The sequence below is a fragment of the Fukomys damarensis genome, unplaced genomic scaffold (genome assembly GCF_012274545.1).
Source record: "Fukomys damarensis isolate Sample0158 unplaced genomic scaffold, DMR_v1.0_HiC HiC_scaffold_2, whole genome shotgun sequence".
Lineage (NCBI taxonomy): Eukaryota > Metazoa > Chordata > Mammalia > Rodentia > Bathyergidae > Fukomys > Fukomys damarensis.
In genome coordinates this window covers 38,615,192-38,638,886 of record NW_022900914.1, presented here as the reverse complement: position 1 = coordinate 38,638,886, position 23,695 = coordinate 38,615,192, and the positions used below count along the sequence as shown (strand labels likewise).

The 23,695-nt window shown below is 39.6% G+C and overlaps 1 long non-coding RNA gene across 1 annotated transcript in view; it reads left to right on the top strand.

Moving 5' to 3' along the window:
* The window catches only part of LOC104852210, a 71,254-nt gene that overhangs the window by 32,485 nt on the left and 15,074 nt on the right, over window positions 1–23,695 (top strand). The window contains exon 6 of the long non-coding RNA XR_004517453.1: window positions 8,781–8,887. This is a non-coding gene — a long non-coding RNA (uncharacterized LOC104852210). The remainder of the gene's footprint in view (window positions 1–8,780; window positions 8,888–23,695) is intronic.

Genomic DNA, 23,695 nt, shown 5'->3' with positions numbered 1-23,695 from the left:
TCCACGTGGCAAGAGCCAAGCAGAAGGAGCCTGAGATGGATGAAGGTAGAGGAAGCCAGTAGAGCATAGGATGAGGGTGCGAGAAATCACTCCAGGATTTTCAGCAGAGGGGCAGGTTCAGATTTGCACACGAGAAAGAATCGCTCTGGCTGCCAAGGAGAAAATAGATATATGAGGGGTTCAAGTGAGGGTAGAGAGACCAATTAGCAAGCCACACTGTAGTCCAGATGGAGATGATGAGACTGTAAATTAAAGTAGAGGCCTCTTAGATGAAGAGGAGTAGGCAGATCTTCAGGATGGAGACGGCACAGACTTGGTGCTTGATTAGGTGTGGAGGGCAGTTCAGGGTAATGTTCCTGCTTGGAGGCAGGGCAACTGTGCACAAGGTGGTAGAGTGCCCGAGAGAAGGCAGAAGGAGGGGCAGGTGTGGAGGAATGATGACATGTTTGACTTGGGAACATGTGGAGTTGATCAGCCAGGTCAGATCAGCCAGGCAGTGGTTTGTGGGTTTGTAGCTGAGGAGAAAGATCTGTTTGGGCCAGAGACAGATTTCAGCCCTATCAATGTTAACTTGAGCACTGGGAGTACGGAAGTAATCCAAAGGGTTATGAAGGGAGCAAGGCAGCGGGCTGACGAAGGAACACTGAGGCACACAAACATTCAGGAGACAAGTGAAAAACAAAGAACTTGAAGGAGGCTGAGAAGGAGAAGCTGGAGAGGTAGGAGGAAAACCAAGAAAGTCTAGTCTGCTGGAGGCAGAAGAGTGGAGTTAGAGACTTCAAAATGTGACTGGTTTCAACAACAGAGAGGTTCTCAGTACGCTTATTGAGAACCATATAAGTGAGGATGGGGCAGCAAAAGCCAATCTGCACGGAGGTGAGCAGAGATTGGGTGGGAAGCACAGAGGGATGTAGAAGTAGACATCCCATTCCCGATATCTAGTTGCAATAAGTTCACTGTGGAGATTAAATGAGATGATGAATGTAAAGCAATTAGCATAATGAATGGTACAGATCAATAATTCAGAATGGTAGCCATTACAATTATTATATTAAGGAATATATTTCAAGGAAGAAGAGAGAGAAAATGTAAATTTAGGAAGGGTTTTTTTAAGGTTTCTCTTCCCACCATGTTTTTGGTTTTTTGTTTTTTGTTTTTTGTTTTTTTGAGGCAGGGTCTGACTTTGTAGCTCAGGCTGGCCCTGAACTCACTATGTAGCCCAGGCTGGCCTTGAACCCTTGAAGAACCTCCTACCTCAGCCTCCCAAGTGCTGAGATCACAGGCGCACACCACCACACACAGCTACCACCATATTTTTTAAAAGAAATATGGGACACACCCATAATTCCAGCACTGTGAAGCAGGAAGATTGCTCATGAATGAGCTCTAGTTTTCATTCAGTCAGTCACAGATAATGTCTCTTGACTCTGTTTTTAATGTGAGACCGTTAGTAGTCAAGTCTTCCACCACCTTGGTTTTGTTTTGTTTTTTTAAATGTAGGAGATTCTTGAATAAGCTTTAATGGACAGGAATCAATGAGAGTGGACACTTGAGAGAGTAGATGACAAAACAGTAGTTAGCATGAGGTTCCTGGAAAGGCAGAAAAGGATGAATTCAGAGCCCAATGTGGGACATCTTCATAATGTCACCACCTATTTCTTAGGACAAGTTTTGGAATTTTGGGGGACCAAATCAGCTACAAAATTCCATAGATTCAGTTCTTCCACTACTACCTCTCTATTACATTTTCTCCTGCCTGTGATTCTAGTTGGGTTTTCATAATTTCTGACTGGAAAATAGACGTGTAAGTGATCTCCCTGTCTCCTCACTTTTCCCACTCCTCTACCTTACACTGATGCATCTTATCATCTTACTCCTTTGTTCAATCTCGATAGCCTGGCTTTTGAGGTCTTTCACAATGTGGTCCCAGCCTGGCATGGGATAATGGAAGGCTCAATCAAGGAAGAGTGGGCTGGAAGTGAGGGGCAAATACAGTGTGTTCCCCAGGTGCAAGTGTGGTTCCTGGGGCCCATGCACTTGAGAAGAGCATCAGACCCTTCTAAAGGAGGTAGAGGCTGGCTAGGTGCCCTATATGTATCTACTGCAAAGTCAAGCAACCATAGCATGGGCTGTGGTTCAGAAAATCTCATAATATTTCCTTTGGAAAGTCACAAAAGAAAGACAAACAGCCAATAAACATATCTAAGAGCTCAGCATCAGTATTTTAGAATGGCAGCCAAAGGAAAAGGTGTGCACCATTGTTTAAAGGGCTTCCTTTGTATCCATTATTAATTGAAGCTAGGAGCTGGACCGTTTAGCTGGCAGCTGCTTCTGCCCCCTTCACTAATCTGAGTCATTTGGAGAACTGGATCTGCCTGGCTAAGGGCATAACTGTGGAGAGCATGTGAGGTATGTACCTCTGTGTCACAGAAGCTCTGACATAGAACAAGATTATTTTTAGAGGTGACCTTCTAGGTTCCACGGAAAAGTAAACAGACAGATGCACATAATTTCCTCTGAGAGTCTCGTGGTAAAACAAATCAGCACACATGCACTGCATCAGTAGTCTAGGTGAAAAGTTTTATCGAAAACTCGCATCCAAACAAGAGAAAGTGGGTGGGGAACTGAGTGAGTGTTTCTAGCATCAGCCTACCCAGTGAGAAAAGGTGGAGCAACATGATCACTCTGAATTCTTGGAAAATGTGTTGCTTTCAATAAAATTTCAATATTTCCCTATAAAAATATCACTACAGCTTATCACAGCCTCTTGCCTTTCATTCTCATATTATTATATTTGTTTTTCCATTCCTGTTTTTTGTCTATAATGCATTTCTTTTTAAGGATAAATATAAAAAAGAAAGGGGAAAATATAACATTGACCGTTATTAAAAATCTGTTGCCAAGCATGGTGGTACATGCCTGTAATCCCAACACTTGGGAGGCTGAGGCAGGAGGATCGCCATAAATTTGAGGCCAGCCTGCACTACATAGTGAGTTCAAGGCCAGCCTGAACTATATAACTAGACCTTGTTCCCCCGCCCCCAAACAAGAATTGGTTGTATATATGATCATTTATTCTGTGTATATACGTAAATGTCAAGAACAAAAAAAAAACCTGTCATAACTTTCTTTTGTCATCTAGCACTGTATCTTGGCCATCTTTTCATGTTAGTGTACATAAGTCTCTGATTCTATTGATGGACATTGAAGTCGTTTTCACTATTTTTACTATTACAAACAATGCAAGTTTCTCTGAATAGACATATTTGGGCACTTGCATGAAAGTTTTTGTTGGACAGTTTCTGGAAAGAATATCTTGGGCAAATCACTTACTTAAAAAGTTTTAATGTAGTTATTGCCAAATTGTTCTCCAACTATCTCTTGAAACATGTGACGACTTAGCAACTAACACAGCACCTGGCACATGGTAGCTGTTCATTAATTGCAGATTAGATTAAATTATTACATGTATTAGTTATTATTCTGGTTGTGAAAATGTATGTCTGGCTTTATTAAAGTGTGTTCTCCTGTCTAATTTCATTCTTAATTGTCCCAGACACCTGAGGCATTTAAATGTTCATAGAGTACTATATTGGATTCATAGTAGTATTGTAGTAGTAGCAGCAAATATAACAAAAAGTAGTAGAATAAACCAAAATACATAGCACTCTTCTGATTGTCCCTTAGAAAGCTACTTGTTGGCACCTTAAATCATAGAACCCTATAGGAAATTAAATGTCAAATATTCTGTGCTCCATTTTTTTTATAGAGAGAAATTAAAGCCCAGAAAAGCGGTGATTGTCCAAATGTTTGGGAATTATACATTCTACTTAATGCACCTCTTATTTCCAATCTTCCCTTTTTTTTTGTCTCATTGAGTTTATTGGTACATTCTAGGTATACAGTACAGTTACATTCATCATTGGGATCCTGTACCTTTACATGACAGGTCTTGGTTCTCACTTTTCCCATCTTTCTTTCTTTACTTAAATGTACAGATTAAGTGTACAGTAAGTTCCTGACAAATGAACATTCCAGTTGCAAACTTTCACAATATACTGTATAAGATTCACAGATATGCTGTATGAGTCACTTTGTCAGATTACAAACAAATCCAACTCACGAATGTTTTCCAACAATGGAACTAATGCGTAAGTCAGAGGCTTACTATAATTTTATTTCATGTAAGTATAGCACATGATTGAGTCATATTAAGTTTCCTCGAGGCTTTTTGGTTCTATCAATTCACTTGCCTAGAGCTTTTCTTCTTGCCTTTCTAATTTTCTGCTCAAGTCAGCCAAGAACTGAAAGTGATATAAGCAAGCTTATTAGAGACATGTCAAGTGTAAATACTACTAGAACTATATACCAAAGGATGGGATCTGAGCATGTGAAACAAGTCTTAATAGCCTTTTATCAGCTCTTTTGGCTAATCAGGACAGCTTGTGTGTGTGTGTGTGTGTGTGTGTGTGTTCTTTTTTGGGGGTACCAGGGATCAAACTCAGGTCCTTGCACTTGCAAGGCAAGCAGTGGCACCACTGAACTAAATCCATGGCCCTTTGTTGGTTAGTTTTGAAGCTTTAGTAGTATTGCTATGTTCTGACAGAACATAGCAGAGATGATATTGCATATATACATAAGTCATCTATATGTACATCTTACATCACCTGAGATTTCAGGTGACAACAATAGCTTGCCAGCAAGGGGACAATCAGAATTGCTATGTATTTTGGCATGTTCTATTATTTTTTATTATATTTGCTACTATTACTGTTCTACTATGGCTCTAAAACTTTGTCAGCACTTAAATATCTCAGTTGTCTGGAATAACCAAAAGTGAAGCAGATGGGATAATATGCTTTGATAGTGTCAGAGCACTTTTTCATAACAAGAACAATAATATCTGTGTTATTAATCTAACCAGCAATGAATATCTAATGTATGCCAGGCACTGGGATAGGTGCTAAGTCCTTATGAGAAATCAGTTTCCTATCACATCATATATGAGGTGTTCAGAATCTTTTAAAGACCCAAACCTAAGAAAACAAATAAGCAAAGGATTTGTCTTCCAATATTAGCATTTGCCAAATTCTTTTAAAAAGACAAGGAGAGGGTTGGGGATTTTTAGCTCAGTGCCTCCGTCACCTGCCTCACAAGTGCAAGGTCCTGAGTTCGATCCCCAGTACCAAAACACACAAATAAAAGACAAGGAGAGCTGAAGATATATATCTATAGTTGAGCTGTAGTAGTAGCAAATATTACAAATAATAGATTAGACCAAAATACCTAGTACTTCCCCTTTGTACATATATGACATAGGGGAATAAGCACTTACCTAGCATGCCCAAGACCTTGGGTTCAGTCATTGGCATCGCAATAAATACTTATTTACATACATACATAGACAGTAAAATAAACCTTTCTGTTTCTTTCCTGATGCAGAATACCAGCTTTGGTTTCCGTTGTGATTTGTGTTTAGCTGTCCGCTCAAAGCCTTGAGTGGATAAGGTGGGACTTTCTTTTTCAGAGCTAGGTGAATCTGGAATATGTGATTCTGGGCACATGATTACTGAACTACTACATGTGAGTGTTAGTTTGGCACTGCCCTAATCCCAGTGGTCTGAATAAGATAAAAGGAACAGAAAGGTGCCATTAAACTCTCTTGTTGCCTTTGCTACTGTGTGGGTGCCATGTTGTTTCTCTTCTGCCATGGCTGTTTGTCATCCCTGCCTTGGAGTCAGCCGATTATGGACTGAAACTTCTATGAACTGTAAGCCAAATAAACCCCTTACCCTTTAACTTTTGGTGCCAGGTATCTTGTCTCAGCAATGAGAGAAAAGTAACTAACACAGTTTCATTACCAGTAGGAGAAATTTCAAGAATACTGTGATGGGTACAATAATCGCTGCCAAAAGATGTCCATGTCCTAATTTCTGAAATCTATGAAGAGATTACCTACATAGCCAAAGGGATTTTGCAAGTGTAGTTAAATTTAGGTTTTGAAGCTGGGCGTGGTGGTGCATGCCTGTAATCCCAGCACTCAGGAGGCTGAGGCAGGAGGATTGCTGTGAGTTTGAGACCAGCCTGGGCTACATAGTGAGTACCAGGTCAGGCTCAACTACATAGTGAGACCCTGTCTCAAAAAAAAAAAAAAAAAAAAAAAAATTAAGGTTTTGAGCTAGGAATAGTAGCCTGACTCACACAGGTGTGCCTCTTCTAATCAAAAGGGTCCTTTTGTATGAAAGATGAAGGCAGGAGCAATATGACCACAGGAGGGAGCGATATGACAACAAGGGCAGTGTGAGACAAGGTCAGAATGAAAATTGCCAGAGGAAGAGATCATAAACCAAGGGATGCAGGGCAGCCTCTGGGAGCTGGAGGAAGCACAAAAATGACTTCATCCCTGAAGCTTCCAGAAACGGATATAACCCACTATCAAAAACTTAACCTTAGCCCCAGGAGTCATGTTTGGATTTCTGACCTTCAGACTTGAAAGTTAGTAAATTTATGCACTTTTAAGTCACAGAGTTTATGGTAACTTATTATAGCAGGAAAAAGAAACTAATGCAGTTTGTTGGGGTTGTTTGCTTGCTTTTGGTTTTGGTTTTGATTTTTTGAGACAGGGTCTTGCTATGTAGTTCAGACTGGCCTTGAGCTCACTGTGTAACCCAAGCTAGCCTCAAACCCATGGTAATCCTCCTGTCTCAGCCTCCTGAGTACTGGGAGTACAGGAGTGCGCCACCACACCCAGACTGCAGTTCCTTATCAAAAAGCAGTAAAAGGGCTGGGGATTTAGCTCAGTGGTTAGGTGGCCTGCTTTGCAAGCAAAAGGGCCTCAGTTCCATCCTCGGTGCCAAAAAAAAAAAAAAAAAAAAAAAAAAAAAAAAAACAAAAAAAAAAAAAAAAAAAAAAAAAAAAAAAAAAAGCAGTACAAGTCTGACTGGTTTCTATTGTTGCAGTTTTTATGGTACTGGGGATTGAACCGAGGGCCTCACACTTGCATCCTGTGTCTGAGTTTTAATTGAAGGACAGCTATTCTTTTGCACTTTAATCAGGGCAAGCATCTTTTAAATAGAAATGATAATTTAGTCAAACATATTTAAACAATATCCAGTGAGAATTTACTAGACTTTTCTGGTTTTTGTTTCTTTTGCAAAGAATTGCTGCTGTCATATCTGATAAGTGCAAATGGTTTATACAAATACAAGGCAGTGCTTACTTTTGGAAGTACCTGATCATGATTATTATCAATATCTACTCCCCCCAAAGTGATAAAGTAATAACATTTATAATTATATAACTTCTTTTTACTGTATACTTCATATTTTTAACATACATTCATTATGCCAAAAAATGCCATTAAATATTATTACCATTTCACTGATGATGAGCTTGATGATGACAAGCCATCTTATAAGAGCAAAACAAAAGAATATTAAGCAATGATCAAATTCACATAAACCTGTATCTTAGTTGACATTGGACACATTTTTGATAAGCTACTTTTTTAGGATGCCTCACCTAATTGGACATCACAAGAGTTTCATAATTTGCACAGACTTAGACACAAAGAATTCTGGAGCCTTAGGTGAGGAATTGGCTGAGGCAAGTGAAGCACTTGTTTGGGTACAGAATTTAAAGGGCCAACAAAAATTTCAGTAATTAAGATAAATTATATATTAATGTAATGTTTTTTAAAAGATTCAGCAAATTCTGGTATATGGTCAGCGGCCTGTTAAATTTTATCAGCAACCCTGGTAGTGGAGCAGGAGGGGAATAGGGACAAAGGAAACTGGATGTAGCTAAGAGACAACCAGGAAAATAAATGCACCTGCTGAAAATGCATACTAATATTCTAGAGGGTCTGGGAGTGTAGCTCAGCGGTAATGTGCCTGCCTTGCAAGTACAAGGTCCTGAGTTTGATCCCCAGTACCGAAAAAAAAAAAAATCTAGAAAAGCAGCATGAAAAGACAATGAACAAAAGAACTGGACAAAAAGTTAGGCATGGTGAAAAATGCCTGTAATCCCAGCACTCAGGAGGCTGAGGCAGGAGGATTGCTGTGAGTTCAAAACCAGCCTGGGGTACATAGTGAGTTCCAAGTCAGTATCAACTACATAGTGAGACCCTGTCTCAAAAAGCAAAAAAAAAAAAAAAAAAACTGGACAAAAATATCTGCCATAAATGTATTCAAAGGGTAATATATACGTAAGATATACATAGTCAACACAAGACATGCAATTACACAATTTTATTTATGTATTTTGGTTTTTAGGAGACAGGATCTTGCTATGTAGTCCATGCTGGCTTTGAACTCACTACATAGCCCAGGCTGGCCTTGAACTTGCAGTGATCCTCCTGCCTCACCCTCCTAACTGCTAGGATTATAGACATGTGCCACCACACTCAATTAATTATACAATTTTAGTATATGTGCTGCCAAAGTGAGCACACAAATTATACAGTTTTAAAGCTGAGCTAAGAATATAAATGGTTGCCTGTAACCCTAGCACTCAGGAGGAGGCTGAGGCAGGAGGAGTACCATGAGTTCAAGGCCAGCCTGAACTATGTAGTGAGACCCTGTCTTAAAACACCAAAACTAAAAAAAAAAAAAAAAAAAAAAAAAAAAAAAAAACAGAAAGAAAGAAAAACAAATGGGCAATAAAGTCAGAGAAGAAAGGGGAAAAAGAAAAAAGACAAAAATGAGATACTGGTAGTTCTAATTATATTGGAGTAGAAATGTATCCAAGATGTATTATTAATTTTTTTTTTTTTGGTACAGGGGACTGAACTCCGGTCCTTGTGCTTACAAGACAGGCCACCGAACCACTGAGCTAAATCCCCAGCCCTGTATTATTAATTGAAGAAAGCAAGAGGTAGAGTATTAAGGTATGGTCTTATAATCATAGGACAAAGCTGATACCCAATATGCCTGATAATCAATGTTTACAGATAAGTACTCAACTACTGTCTCTAATAATGAAAAGTATGGGAACATTCACTTTCTATAGTACACATTTCTTAACTTTTAAATGTTTACAATTCATATTTTATCTGCATAATCAGAAAAAAATAAATACAGTATTTGAAAATAGGGCTGGAAGCCAGGTGTGATTGTGCACACCTGTAATCCCAGCATTTGAGAGGCTGAGGCAGGAGGATTGTCAGGTTGAGGTCAACCTGGGCTACACAGTGAGTTCAAGTGAGTTCAGTGTCAGCCAGGACTACACAGCAAGACCCTATCTCAAACAGCAACTCTAAAACAGGGGAGCTGTAGCTCAGTAACAGAGCCCTGAGTTCCCTACTCAGCATCACAAAGGTCAATTAATCAAGTAAAGATAAAAAGAAAAAAATGAACCTATTACCAAAGTCTTAACCTCTGCAACCAGGAGGGTAGTTTTTAAAGTAATAGCACACTATCTTTTCTCACACTCAGCTACTGGCAATATAAACTGGAACAATTCCTGGAATGCAACCTGAAATACAAACCCAAGGTCTAAAAACTTATGTATCTGTTGAACCAGTAGTTCCACTTCTGGGAATTTACCCTAGGAAAATGATTAAAGATACAAGCAAAGATCTAGCTACAAGGATATATTGTTTTTGTCAAACAACCTAAATGTTCACTAATCAGGACAGTTATATAAATTAGTGTAGTTTCATTTATTATTGCCATTATCAACAATATAGACGTCTACAGATGTGAAACCTGCTTACAACTTGTCTGAAAGTGTAAAAATGAAAGCAGATCACAAAACCATATTTGCAGTGTGGTCCTCACTTTCATAAATCTAAAGCTTACAGATTCTAACTTCCCTAAGTCCCTGACCCACATTCAGTTCAAGTAAATGCCTGATTTACAGAGGATAATGGTGCTAGATACAACCTATGATTTTCCCAAAGCAGGTCAGTAACTTGGGTTATGTGACTCTAGCTGCCTGGAATGATCCTCTTGTGTGAGAAATTCTATTCATGTTCCTCTTCACTTTTCTATTACACTATTGATGGAAATATAAATTGGCAAGTTAGAGGGTTTTTTGGCAATGTTTATCACTTTTCAAATGTGCATGTGATTAATGAAATTTCATTTAACTCATCACAATCCTATGTTACTAATCTGTTTATTAGACAAGAAAATAAAATATAAAGGGGTGAAGAATTTAATTAATTTTAAATAAGCAAATAGATTAGCCAACATCTCTAGTGGGAGGTGCAGAATTCTATCCTCTTGTAACAAGCAGAGAAAAATTGAAAGCAGTTACCATAAAAATGAGGTAATGATAAAATCTGTAGGATTCCTACCTTTAGGATAGCAATGCCCCAGATTATGAAAATAAATCCCAGCTGAATTGTATGTTTTGAGCTTTCACTAAATAGAAGGCAGACCCCTGCTGTTACAAGGGTACAGCTTGTTAGCCAGCAGCACAGGTGGAATTCCCAGGGAGACACACACCCCTCCTTTCCCCTTCCACCTCCATTATGAATCATTGACCAAGACCCTTAAATCCAGCCACAGTCTCAAATCCTTAACTGACAACTCTATTATCTAACATCAGATTAATAGTCCTGAAACAAATCTCTTCCCCTCCATTGGAGAATGAATACAACCCCAAATGACCACAATGAAGAAACTAATATAATTTAAAATTACTTTGTATTAGTTACAATACTTTGTGTTAGTTATATATACCAAGTGTAATACATTTTTGTCTCAGTGGGCTACTTCTATATGCATATGCATCTATATTTAAAATGTTAAATTGTTTTGTTTTGTTTTGTTTTTTTGAGACAGAGTCTCACTATGTAGTTGAGACTGACCTGGAACTCACTATGTAGCCTAGGCTGGTCTCAAACTCGCAGTGATCCTTCTGCCTTAGCCTACCAAGTGCTGGAATTACAGGTGTGTGCCACACCTGGCCTAAAATGTTAGATGTTAATATGACATTTTAGACTGATTTTTAATTGAAATCCACAGGATCTGTCCAATAGGAGTATTTCTGTTAGAGTCTTCCTGAGCACTGAAAGGGTGTCAGTTAGGTACCTGGACTCCCAGCTACAATGGCTTAAAAGTGTCTGCCAGGCACTAAGTCATAGAAAGCTCACAACTCTGATGAAACAGAGACACAGAGTCATATGACTACCCAGAGTCACACAATGTGACAATCAGCAGTATAGCCAGAATTTAAAGCTCAGCAGTCTGGGTGATTACCCCCAAATGAATCTAGGAATGTCCCCTAATGATACACATGTTAAAGGCTTGCTCCTCAGCCCATGCTGTTGGGAGGTGGTAGAGGCAGGATGTTATGAGGACTTGCACCTGGCTCCTCCTTTTCTCTTTCATTCTCAGCTGCCATGAGGTGACAGACCTAGTCCTCAACATGCTGCACCAAGATGTTTAGTAAGCAACGGTCAAGAAGCTATAGACGGCTGGGCATGGTGGTGCATACCTGTAATCCCACCACTCAGGATGCTAGACAGAAGGACCATCGTGACTTCGAGGCCAGACTGGACTACATAGGGAAACCCTGTCTCAAAAATACCAAAAAAAAAAAAAAAAAAAAAAAAAAAAAAACAAAAAAAAAAAAAAAAAAAAAAAAGAGAGAGAGAGAGAAAGATGTAGACTGAAACCTCTAAAACTGTGAGTCAAAAAACCCTTTTCATCTGTTAAATTGATTATCTAAAGTATTTTGTCACAGCAATGAAAAACTAACACATCCACATGCCAAACTAAAGCTGTTTTAGTTCTCTTCAGGTCTCCTATAGGAAGAAGCTAAGTGATCAGTACTGGGCTGAGAATGGGCCAAGGTAGTTTATAGAATATAATCTGCCTTGTTAGGGCTGTGTTAGGGCTACTGTATCTCCAACAGACACAGTAATGCGTGAATCTCAAGAAAATTTAATAAATGAAGCTTACAAACAATGTTAACTATGAAGGAAATTTAATTTGTTTGATCTGTATGCTTCTGTGACTTTAATGTGCAATGCTTAAGAAATTTTCATTACATTTACAGTATATAAATGTGAAATTGAATATCTCAAAAAGCACACTAAGCATTAATCAAAAAATAAGTGAAAGTTTTTATTTTAACATAACGTTGATAGATTTATAAATATATTTGAGAAATGCAGTTAAATGTTTAATAACACTAGGCTTAAAACTTATAGCCATAATAAATTAAAACACAAGTAACTTGATGAGTTCTTTCCTATGCTCAAAAAGTTCTCTCACATTTAAAGTCTCAATTGACAGTGGGTTCAGATACAGCCCTATTTTGCAGAGGGAGAAGCAAAGCAAACAAAAATTTCCCAAAATGTTAGAACTAGGAAGGGGTGGGCCTTACATTCCAGCCTGGGTAACACCAGATAGCCAAAGCCAGCACATTCAACCACTTTCCTATGCCATTGCCAAAAGATTCCATTTCTATGGAAACAATGTCAGGGCAGGAGGCCTAGGGTAGTAGAGCACATATTTAGCATGCTCGAGGCCTTGGATTCAATCTCCATCATCTCCAAAGGAAAAAGTCAGTTATAAAGACATAGCCTGGAAGAACACACACCAATATGATAACAATGGTCTTTCCTAGAATAAGAATTATGGAGGGTCATTATTTTTATGTGTATAATGAGTATGATTTGAGTAAAAGGAATTCTCCATCCTTTCTTCCCATCTTTCAGCGCTTTTTGTGGACAATTTGAAACTCAGGAAATTCTGCACCTCTTTTCATTTTGCTCTTTATTTTTTATCATTAACATTAACCCATTTATTTCATGGGATTTCTTTTTTTTTTCTTTACATTCCTGTTTATACTTCAAATATCCCTGTATATGGGCATCATTCCTAGATGAAATCTTTTAAGACTTCCATTTCCCATACCCCATAGAAGAAGTCACTCCTTTACCTGTGTATGCTGCCTTTGGGTCTAATACAGGCTTTTATTATTAAGTTTATAATACTGAATTATAGCTGCTTTCTAGTCATCATCCCCATTACAGTGTCTTTGTCACCTTTGTATTTGTTTTTCCAAGGACTAGCACTTAAGTTAGTTGATTAAACCAAACATATATTGCAATCACTTTGCAGAGGCAATTATACAGATTTTTGTTCTTCTTGTCATTTTCTCCTGAAAAAGCATTACTCTTAAGGTTCTTTTTTCTTTCTTTTCTTTTTTATTATATGTGCTGCCAAGCCAGCACTCTTTTCTTATTTAAAGAGATGCTAGAAATCCAATACAGGGTTTTGTCCTCGCTAGGCAATCACTCTACCAACTGAGTTGGTAGCCCAGCCTTTCTTGGTCCTTTGAGGTCTAGCATAGACCTTTGAGGTCTTGCAATAGATGACACAGTGAAGACAAGTTGAACTAAAAGTTGAGGAATTAAGATGGTGTCACAAAACTACAAACAAAAAACAAAACAAAACAGTGGTTCCTAAAAAAAAAAAAAAAAAAAATCATATGTAAGGAGCTAAGAATGGAGCCAAATCAGGTAGGTAACAATTAGGAGGAAGGCAGAATCTAATCTTTGCTTCTGAAAGTGTTCCTGTCTTGTAGTTCACAAACTAGCCATATTTCCGGGGTCCGGTTTCTACTTAAAAGGAAAAACAAAAATCAACAACAAAAAAACAAACCCAGAAAGAAAGGGCAGTTAACTCTTTAACCAGAGGGTATTTTTAAATAGCTGGGGGCCTAGGAATATTTAGGGATTTATCAGACCCTAGTGCACTTGCATGTTGTCCTGGACCGCCTCAGTGGTGGAAATACAGGGGTACAGCAGTACTGGAGGGGCCACTACAGACCATCTGCCCGGGCAGCCCTGTGCCTTGGCTCCTCCAACTTAGGGACCGGCCTGGGAGCGGGGCGGTGAACCAGGGCCTGGCACAGCCACTTCCGCATCTCCAAGTTGATGGCCAGGCTGGGAAAGTGAAAAAGAAAACAGAAACTACCTGACTGCCCCGTCTTGGTCTAGTCACCACACTAGACTCATGCCAAAGAGGCAGAGCCCCGATGGGCAGTCCTAAGGGAGTGTCCCTACCCAAGGCCCCGCCCTTGGGCCCAGTCCAGCCTCCGAGGCTGGTTCCGGCTCCAGCCTCAGTGGGCGGAGCTTCCGCGAGTGCACCTCCCCCTCCGGCTCCGGTCCACAATCTGACTCCGAGTCTGGGTGCTGAGCAGCTAGTTTCTGAGTCCCGAGGACTCTTGGAGAAAGGGCGCGGACGACCCCAGGCTTCCTTCTCTAGGGCCTCATCCAGGCCTAGGACTCAGGCGGTGGAGGGTGGCCTGGGGGTCGAGTCGCCCTCTCTCAGGTGCCGCTGTCTCTGTAATAAACCTGCTGGGGAGCATGGACCCTGGAGACCACTTCGGCGTTTCTTCTGGCTCATCAGTGAGAGCCCAGTGGAAGTGATGGGAAGGTGATGGATGAAAGCACAAGAGTACAGCCGCACTACCTAGTCCCTAGGCGAACAACAATCCGGGATAAATAACATGAGAGAATACTAAAAATTTTTTAGGTGAATTTATTGTCAGAAAATAGGAATGGCTAAAATCACCATCTAAATGTCCCTCATTTCATACTGCCTTTAAAGTACCATCCACAGGAAGCCTGTTGGTTACGGTAGACACTCACAAACCAAGGTCAGCTGGCAATGTTTAGAGAAATTCAGGCGTGGAGCAGGGAAATAGGGATTGGTATTTTAGAGTTCTCTTCAGGTATCTGAAAGACACTGAGAGGGGAAAATCTCCAATGAATATATATCTCAGATATAAAAAATGACATGAAGCCAGTGCCATTTGGATTTCTTCATGTCTGACTTCATATTATATTCTTCACCAGTATCTCATTGGCTAGTGTAAACCCTTGTGATCAAAATGAAGTTAGATGAGTTAGTATGTACAACTGATAGCCTTGTTCTCCGAAGCTGAAGTACATTGATTGCCTTCACACTTCTTGTAGGGAGTTTGAGGGAAGGAAAAAACTGTAAAAATGCTTTAGCTTCCGGGCGTGGTGGCACATGCCTGTAATCCCAGCACTCGAGGCTGAGGCAGGAGGATTGCTGTGAGATCAAGACCAGCATGAACTACGTAGTGAGTTCCAGCCTCAACTACATAGTGAGACCCTGCCTCAAAAAATCCAAACAAACAAACAACGCTTTACCTGCTTAAAGTGCCTAGCATTGCATTGGAATAAATATAGAAGCTATCCTTCATCCTTTTGCCTAAGAAAACATGTTCTTGTGAGATTTCATAACTAGCTACTCCTAGTAAAACTTTTCCCTTTAGAAATAACTTAGTAGTGTCGCGAGCCGGTGACGCAGAGCACTCTCTCAGGTGCTCAAACCTGAAAGAGCATCGGGCAGAGATGGGGCAGGGAGAGAAAGAAGGACGCCAAGACAGGAGTCTGATCAAGGCGACGTTTATTGCAGGCAAGCATCAGACTTTTAAAGCAAAAAACCACAAACCTAAGAGGAGGGGACATGATAATACCATAACAATCTTGTCTGACCTAAAACAAGCATTAGGAAACTTCTACAGAGTCAGGACGTCATAAAACACCACATGACTCAAAAAACTCGAAGGTTGTTAAGTTTGAGAAACTTCAGAGCAGCACAAAATGTCTTAGCAAGATAAGAAGAAATAGGCATAAACATAAACTATCATGGGTAGTAGTAACCTTGGCAATTATAATGGCTGGGTAACAAAGATAAGGAACTACAGTCTTAGGAAACAGAAACTTAGTCACTAAAACAGAAACTTAACTCTAAAATGGTTCCACTTAGCTTAGGATGGCAGCATTCCTGCCAGCTCACAGGCCAGCGCCCAATAATTCCTCCTTTGTTTTTATAAATTTTAATGTTTTTCAAGGGTATGTCCGAGCCTGTCTTAGGTTGGGAAAAGCGTTTGGCTGTCTTACCCGTCATTGGGGTCATCTGTTTTATAGGCCTATAACATGATGAAGATTTAACAGAAGCCCCTGTCTTAGGTTGATCAGTCAAACCTTTTCCTCTTACCCGTCTTTGACTTTCCGGACTCTCATTGAAGCTCTCTTTTTATCTGAGCGAGGTAAATACCCAAGTTTTCGGAGGAACCTTCTTTAAGGGCCAAGAGCGCATGTAGGGTCTTGCGCTGTATGTAGGCCTGTCTTTGTTTATATCGAAACCATTATCTTATTCCTAACAATAAAACCAAAACAATACCTCCTAAACAAACATATATCACAATCCAGGAAGGATCAAACAACTTCTTTAAATTCTCCCAAATCCTATTAATAAAAGTGGTATCCATCTCAAGAGGATTAACATGTATAGAGGATAACTTATAAATTTTCTTAGACATAGTAGGACTGTAATTAGTTATGGAATGAAAAACACACTTGACTACACTGTATATGCCTGCCATGCTGATAAGGATGTGGGAAAATTTGGAGTTGTGGGTAAGACACATGATCATACTATTTGTCCAGTAATGTAAAGGATGAGTGAATATGGTTAACAGAATAAAGGAATAAATGATTAGTAAGGAAGATGTTCAGAGACTTCTATTTGAAATGCCTTGGTGGAAATTTAGAAATAGGAAGTTTACTTTTATCCTACTTAGTAACAAAAGGTAAATAGGCTGTGTGCTGGTCACATGCTATTCATTATTTAGCTGGACCATCACAACTCTATGTATGGTCATTGGTATTATACAGAAAGAAAACCCAGGGCATTGAGAAATAAACTGGCCAGTGTCACAAGAGTAGTAAGTTATCAGTTTAGGGATGAACTCAGGTAACCAATCTCTCTAAATTAAAAATCATGCAGAATGCAAGGGCATACATTTGTCTAAGTGCATTAAGCCATACAGTTAAAATGGTTGCAGTTGGGCCAGGGATTTAGCTCAATGGTCCTGCTGCCTGTCTTGAAAGTGCAAGTACCTGAGTTTGATACCCAGTACCAAAGAAATAAATAAATAAAATGGTTGCATTTTATGTAAATTATACTCTAATAAAGTTGTTTTTTAAAAAACTCTTGCAGAGTGAATTGTATGCTTTCATGCGTATATGTTATTGACATACACGCTGAAAGATTAGTCAGTAGTTTGGATCTTGAATGTTCCACCAAGGACCATATGTTGAAGGCTTGGTTCCCAGCCTGTGATGCTGTTGGGAGGTAGTGGAATCTTTAGGAGGTGAGGCTTAGTAAAAACAAGTTAAGTCTTTGGGGATGTGCCCTTAAAGGTGGTACTAGGACCTCCTCCCTTCTCTTCTTCTCTTTGCTTCCGAGCAGCCATAAGGTGAATAGGCTTCTTCTACCACAGGCTCACTCCATGATGTACTGTGCTGTCATGACCCAAAGCAACAAGGCCCGGAGCGCTGGGATTATAGGCATCATAAGGGATTATAACCACACTTGGCTAAAACCAGCCTGTGCCTAAACCCACAGTTGCCACATGCACCCAACACAAATATGTCTGTATTTGTCAACTTAGCCCTCCAATAATGGCAAACTCCACAGTCCTCAAAATAGGATATGACAGATTGGATTTCACTGGTAGAAATTCTGCACAATCTTATGTTTTCTGAGAGAATATTTTTTTACAGCAGCAGCACTCATAAAGACAGTAACATATCTTGAGTGAAAAAGAAAATAGTTATGAGCTAAAGCATTAAATTTAGAGCAATTTGATCAGGACACATAGCACCCTTCATGAAGGGAGGAGACTCTGACTAGCCCTCTTCATCGGCATAACAAAATCACTACTCTTACGTTTAAATTACGTTTCTTGTTGCTAAGACAAAATATCTGTCATCCAAAGTTAAAGGTGGAAAGGTCATTTAGCTCACAGTTTGTAGAAGTTTCAGTCCACAGCTGCTGGCTCCAAGGCAGGGTGGCATGGCAGAGGGGCATCACAGAGGGAGGAGAAGCAGTTTATGGCAGGCAGAAGGCAGCAAAAGCAAGCAAGTGACACGCAACAATAGCAGTTTATTTCTGCCCCTTGTATCTTATCCAGGCCAGGCGAGTAGCACTCACACTCTTAATCCTAGCATTACACCATGAGTCAATCGCAGGGTCACATACTCTAGATCCAGTCAACTCTAAAAAGCCCCACCTAGGACTGCATGAGGCTTTAGGGGGGACATTTAGACACAAACCATAACAACTTGGTACTTAGTACCAGGACAGTCAGGGATTACAGTATAGAGACTGAGATGAGACTTCAGCGTCAACATCTAGACTTCCTGCTGGTGGTTACTATTTTCAATATTCTACTTTAATCTTTCTTAAATATTAGTGCAGCCTGCTTGGCAATAAAAGCAGCTGTATCCTCTCAGACATGAATAAGCCTATAATAAGCCTTTAAGAGACAAAAATGTTTCCACTTCAACTAATTTCTAGTACAGTTTTTCTATATTATTAGAATGTATAATGATTCATTCCAGAAAGGTACTCATTTACTAGAAACAATTCTAAACAGATGGAAACAACTTTAATACATGGGTGCTTTAGTGTGTTCTCCATAAGAAATACATATGGGGGGACACACTAAAGATCACACTCAGGACTTAGCACAAGCTAGACAAGCACTCTACCACAAAGCTACATCCCCAGCTCAATTCGTATTAATAACTAGGAAAATAAATTCTACTTAAAAAAAAAAAAAAGACTACAGCGCTGGGCATAACAGAGCATGCCTGTAATATCAGCTGTCTGGGAGGCTGAGACAGGAGTATTATAAATTTAAAACCCAACTAGGGCAGTTTAGTGACTTAATGAGAACCTGTCTCAAAAATTTAAAAGGGCTTGATATGGAGGCCCTGGGTTCAATCCCCAGTACTGAAAAAAGGAGGAAGAGAAGGAGGAGGAGGAGGGGGAGGGGGAGAATAGAGAATTCTTAGAAGGCTTCATAAGCACGACTTCTTATGCATAGTTAATAGAATAAAATCTAATTTATTATACATGATAAATAGACAAGAAATAACCCCAATGGCTATTTTAGAAATCATCCAGTCTCACTCTGCCTTATTCAGTTCATTCTTGTCCTGAAATATTGTTAAATATCTCCTCCAGTTGAAAGCCTCTTTCTACCAAAGTAGAATAGTTTAAAAGGAAGTCTAAAAGCTTGCACCTACATAAGCCCAAAATGTTCACATTATTTTGAAAAGATTAATAACACAAATCTCCAAGTAATTCTGTGTTTAATGATATCTTTCCTCCTTTCCGAAAAGCCTAGGAGCCTTGAGGCCTGTGTTAAATACTGTAGAAATGCCAAAGCAGAAGGCTTGCTGCAAGTAAAAAATTCATGTATATATAATATACATATATTCTTCAGAAAGGTCTGAAAGCACATTATGTGATATGTGAATCACATATCACATTATGAAGTCTCTGATGTTGGAATTTTAAATGTTTTTTGGGGGCATTTTTGCTTGTCAAGTTTGTAGTATAGTGCGCAAATATAGCTTTTTGGAGAAAAGAAAAAAGGTGTTTTAACATCATTTTGACAACAACAACAAAAGATGCTACCTAGAACTATTAGAATTAGTCGCTTTTGAGTCTTAACTTGCAACTAGGAAAGCAAAGTACCAATTGCTTATATAGAATTTTGACAGACTAAATGATATAACTTTATATTTGGTATCTGCCTAATACTTGGAAGGAAAATAAGTGAACATATCCATAAGGAAATTTAGGAAGACTTCTTGGAAAACTCAGCTGTGCAGCAACTGTTTAAATAAACATCTTCTGTTGGTAGTTCTATCAATGGACTCATGCATCAAAGGAAGATTTAGAATAAGGCAGTCACTCCAGTAGAAAATTAAACGAAGCCGGGCGTGGTGGCGTACGCCTGTAATCCCAGGATTTGGGAGGCTGAGGCGGGAGGATGCTGTGAGTTCGAGACCAGCCTGGGCTACATAGTGAGTTCCAGGTCAATCTCAACTACTTAGTGAAATCCTGTCTCAAAAAAAGAAAATTAAATGAGACATCATGTGGAAACAGACAATTTCTCGGCATCAAGTTAATAAATGATTTTTTTTTTAGATACATAGTTTTCTCACTATGTAGTTCGGGCTGGCCTTGAACTCACTATGTAGCCCAGCCTGGCCTCAAATTTGTGGCGATCTTCCTGCCTCCAGCCTCTCCTGGGATTACAGGCATAAATCACCATGCTGAGCCCAATAATGGGTCTTTAAATAAAAATAATTGGAATTGTTTTTCTTTTGGTACCAAAAATTGAACTCAGCGCCTTGTGCTTGCAAGGTAAGCGGTGGCACTTCTGAGCTAAATCTCCAGCACAATGCAGTGTTTTTTGAGATAGAACATTACCAGTGATTTGATAACATGGCCTATTTTACAGTCTATACTAGTACAATATTTCCCATAAAACAGATATTAAGCATCTTTTTATTAAAAATTATTTAAACTTATGCAACACAAAATGATTCCTAAGTTTAATTTACAAATGAAGTTTACTAGCTAGACAATATATATGGGTGGGAAGCAAAAATGTTTTCTTCAATTAGAGAATCTGGAAGAAAAATTTTTTATTGGTTAGAGTACCCATTTAATTAAATGAAACAAAGCTGTCTGACTGAGGTAACGTGATACACTAAAAGGAGCTTGATGCACTGGAGTCTTTTGCCAGTGTTGCCACTACTAGCTAGTAACTTTGAGCTTCCTTTTTTTTCCATGGTAAAATATGGGGATTAAACCATACCAAATCTTGGATTTCTTTAGGCTTTGAAAATTGATGACAGTTAATTTAAAAAATAAGATAAAATAAAAAGGCAGGAGGGATTTTGAAAGGCAGAAAAAAAAAAAAGCAGACTGCTAGAGACCTCAGGACCTAAGAAACAGTGGTGAATTTTCTGCCTCGTAGATCCTAGATTTGAAGCCAAATAAGCCAACAGTTGATACAGAAGAAAAGCCCCATTAGAAGCCTGCTCTCTTCAGCAAAAGGACCTGGGAAAGAGCAGCCAAGCAAGACAGAAAACTTTGACAATAACCTCTATACTGGAGCCAAACATGGCAGGCAAAAGCTGTGGTCCCTACCCACCCACACCAGCGGAAGCCAGCTGAGAAACTTAGATTTCCACTTTTGCCAGATTGTAGTGAAGTGCCCTAATTCTGCCCACAACCACCACCAGTACGATATCAGAAGAAGCCAAGCGGAGAGTAAGGACTTTCACAATCACCCAGCAGTAATGAGTACAGAGACCACACACATCCCCCACCCCTGTGATGTCAGCAGAGTAAACATGAAGAATGTATCGAGCCCCTGATACCCATCCTTGCCAGGAGGTGTTAGTGTAAGCCTAATAGAGGTCTGTGCAGCCCATCTTCACACAAGATGAAGAGGACAAGTGGAGGGTGAGAGAGTCCAGGGCCCATCTAGACTTCTACCCTTAACTGGCACTAATGTTGTGGCTGACTTCCCTTCCCTAATGGATCAGTGTTAGAAGAAACCAGCATTGAAGGTTTAACAAGATCTATAAGGTGTCCTTGAAATACAATAGTTTTCTATTTGATGAAGCTAATTTATCTATTTTTTTCTTTTGTTGTTCATACTTTTGGTGTTGTATTGAAGAATCGTTTGCCAGATCTAAGATCATGAAGATATACCCCATTTTCTTATTTTCTTTGGAGAATTTGGATAGTTTTAGCTCTTACATTTGTTTCTTTGACCCAGTTTTGAACTACTTTTTTGTGTATGGTGTGAGGTAAGGTTCCTACTTCATTCTTTTGCCTGTGATTATCCAATTATCCAGCATCATTTTTTTTTCCAGTATCATTTTTGAAAAGAACATTCTTTCCTCATTGAATGGGCTTGGTACCTTTGTCAAAAATCAATGCATTCCAGTTACTTGTGTCACCAGTCAGATGAGGGTTGTTTTGCTCAGTTTGGACAGAAACCATGAATTGGCAAAGTGCATTAGTGGTTCTGGGTTTGGGTACTTCAGCTCTTAGTGAGTCCTAGCCACCCCTAATCAACTCTTCATAAGCTGAGGCTTATTGTCACCTTGGTGGCTTTCTGGAGCTCCTCCAACAGCTAACATTGCTCGTTGAGATTCTATTCAGGTCACCGCAGGTTTACATCCGTGTTAGTCAATTGCCACAGATTGCCAGTGAAAGCCAGTCATCACTGCCAGTCTCAGCTGCTCTCTGCCACTGGTTACCACTGATCTCTGCCAGTCTCTGGAACTATTTAGGGCTGGTACCCACTAGTGTTACTTGAACTTTTTAGTGCGACTTGCTCAGGTGGTAATCCTCCTGTCTCAGCCTACTGAATAGCTGGGATTATAGGTGTGCACCATCATACCTGGCTTCTGGTAATATCTTTAGCAGAAGTAAGGCAATATCCAGAAGTAACAAATAAAGTGCCTGTGCTCATGTTAAATATTTTATGGATTAAAAATGGAGAAGTATGAGGAAAAAGCTCACTTGAAGATTTTATCATACAGTAGACCCTCGAGTTACAACCAGCCTGACATATGACCAATTTTGGTTATGACCGGATTTTAGTTTTAACGTACAACCAAGGTCTTGAGTTACCACCCAAATGCCAGCCACTTGAGCTTCCAGATGTCCTCAGATACAGATTTAATCCTTAAAGAGTTCTGGAAGGAACATTACAACATCCTTTCCTATGTGGGGTTGAGAAATCCTGGGCCAATGTCTCTCACTGAGAAAGACTTTGAAGGCTGTGTAGAGGAGCCTGAGCCTTCAGTTGACCAACTTGAATTAAAACCAGCTCTCGCAAATTAATTGAGTTTGTAAGTCCAAGAGTTCACCGTGTTAAGATAACTTGGGGTGATGTTTATGGCTATGCTTCAAGATGAACTTTGATCATAATTTTCTGAGTAGCTTTGATTCCTTACTATGTTTATGAAAGCAAGCTTGGCTAGATTTAGCCAAAGTAACACTAATTTCCTGGGGCAATAATAAGCTGCCCAATTCATATCACCACAACTTACTTTCAAGCTAGTTTCTACACAGGTAGATGGCATTAAGGCCCCGTTGCTGGTAATTTTGGGACTTAGGATATTTATGACTGTTTCTGATACCCCATTTCTTCTAAGAACTATTAGACTTCTTCATGGTCTTAGAGTCATTGTGTGATCAAACAGTAAGTGAGATAGACCCTTCCTGCAGATCCAAAGGTGAATTGGTTATTGCCCAGTTTAGAGTGTACATGATCCAGGTGATTCATCAGCATCTTTGTTTGGAAAAAGGAGTTTAATCCTCCCTGACTGTGTCATTTTCCTTTCCTAACCTTTAGTAGTCTGTTGCTGATAAGGTAAGTATGAATTTTTCCATCATTGGGCCTGATGTAACCTACTGTACCTATGTTTGTTAGAATTCAGTGGGAAGCTGGGCATGATGATGCACACTTGTAAACCCAACACTCTGGGAGACTGAGGCAAGAGAATCAAAAGTTCAGTTCAGCCTAGGAAGCTTAGAGACTTAGCAAGACCCTGTCTTAATCAGGAGACTGAGGCAGAAGGATCAGCATGAGTTCGAGGCCAGCCTGGGCTACATAGTGAGTTTGAGGCCAGCCTGGCCTACATAGCAAGACCTCATCTCAACCCCCACCAAAAGAGACCCTATCTCAGAATTTAAAAGTGCTGGAGATGTAACTCAGCCAAAAGGTCTTGGGTACAATCCCCAATACTGGAAGGAAAAAAAAAAAAAAAAAGAATTCAATAGGAAGGGCATCTGGGCCTAGGCTG